Source organism: Hyperolius riggenbachi, chromosome 3 (assembly GCF_040937935.1).
Source record: "Hyperolius riggenbachi isolate aHypRig1 chromosome 3, aHypRig1.pri, whole genome shotgun sequence".
NCBI lineage: Eukaryota > Metazoa > Chordata > Amphibia > Anura > Hyperoliidae > Hyperolius > Hyperolius riggenbachi.
In genome coordinates this window covers 458205585-458207182 of record NC_090648.1, presented here as the reverse complement: position 1 = coordinate 458207182, position 1598 = coordinate 458205585, and positions in this window count along the sequence as shown.

Here is a 1598-nt window from a genome sequence, read left to right as displayed (position 1 = left end):
CATGTTCTTTGGATTTGTGATAGTTTCCAGAACTTGTTCTTAATTTTTTTTTTATATTTGTAAAATGTCTGTGGAGCCTTTTAAAGAACATGCATTAAATAATAATCTAGTTTCTAACATGTTTTAGCAGCAGATTTATTGTACTACTTTGCTATGTTGCTACAAACCATTAGTTAATGCCTTTTATGAAATGTGTACTTAGGAAATGATAATATGGACTATTGGGAAAGTTTTTCTTTTTTTGCATAGACGAGGTGTTTTGGGTAAAGGTCAATCGCATCAACTATTGCACGGGGAACAAGTGTATCTAGTCTTATGAGACCAGTATGCTTCCTGGTGCCTTGTCTCAGCCGGATTGCCCAACGGCTACAGATGAACGTCCTATTAGCAATAAGAGACGGCACACCACTGGCTGCAATGATTTTGCTGTATTGGATGAACAAGTACACTACATGTTGCGAATATTACATTCTTCCTCAGGTGTTAAATATAAATGTAATATTTGTAACATGTAGTGTACTTGTTCATCCAATACAGCAAAATCATTGCAGCCAGTGGTGTGCCGTCTCTTATTGCTAATAGGACGTTTTGGGTAAAGGTGTCTGAGTTGAAATGAACCAGTTTTGGGTTTACATACCATAAATTACAATGCTAAGTGAAAAGCCTACAACTGCCCTTTTTACTATTCAGAAGTTTGGGTGACCTGGAAATTTCCTGGTTTTCCAGGAAACATACACCAGCTAAGTCTGAAATGAAAATATAGCAACATTAATTGAAATAATGTGTCCTTAAAGGAAAGGTTCAGGGAGGGTAGGTAAAAAATAAAAATCAATTTCCACTTACCTGGGGCTTCCTCCAGCCCGTGGCAGGCAGGAGGTGCCCTCGCCGCCGCTCCGCAGGCTCCCGGTGGTCTTCGGTGGCCGACCCGACCTGGCCAGGCCGGCTGCCAGGTCGGGCTCTTCTGCGCTCCAAGGCCCGGAACTTCTGCGTCCCACGCCGGCGCGCTGACGTCATCGGACATCCTCCGGGCTCTACTGCGCATGTGCAGTAGTTCTGCGCCTGCGCAGTAGAGCCCGGAGGACGTCCGATGACGTCAGAGCGCTGGCGTGGGACGCAGAAGTTCCGGGCCTTGGAGCGCAGAAGAGCCCGACCTGGCAGCCGGCCAGGTCGGGTCGGCCACCGGAGACCACCGGGAGCCTGCGGAGCGGCGGCGAGGGCACCTCCTGCCTGCCACGGGCTGGAGGAAGCCCCAGGTAAGTGAAAATTGATTTTTATTTTTTACCCACCCTCCCAGAACCTTCCCTTTAAAGGGGACCCAAATTAAAAATACAAGATTTCAGAAATTAAATCTATTTTCTAAATTATAACAATAAATAGCAGCCTTTTTTCAGGTGCATGATGACAAATATAAAGTATTTTACATTTATTGGCGAAACCCCTCCCTTCCTTTCAAATTGCCGGGACAGAATCCGGCAAACTGATAGAGTAGCTGGTGTCCAGCAAAGGAGGAATTGCTAATGGCTGCCCCCAGTATAACCCTAGCTATGAAAAGAGAAGGGTGAAAAGCATGCACTGAAATCCTCATAGGCTTGAAAGAT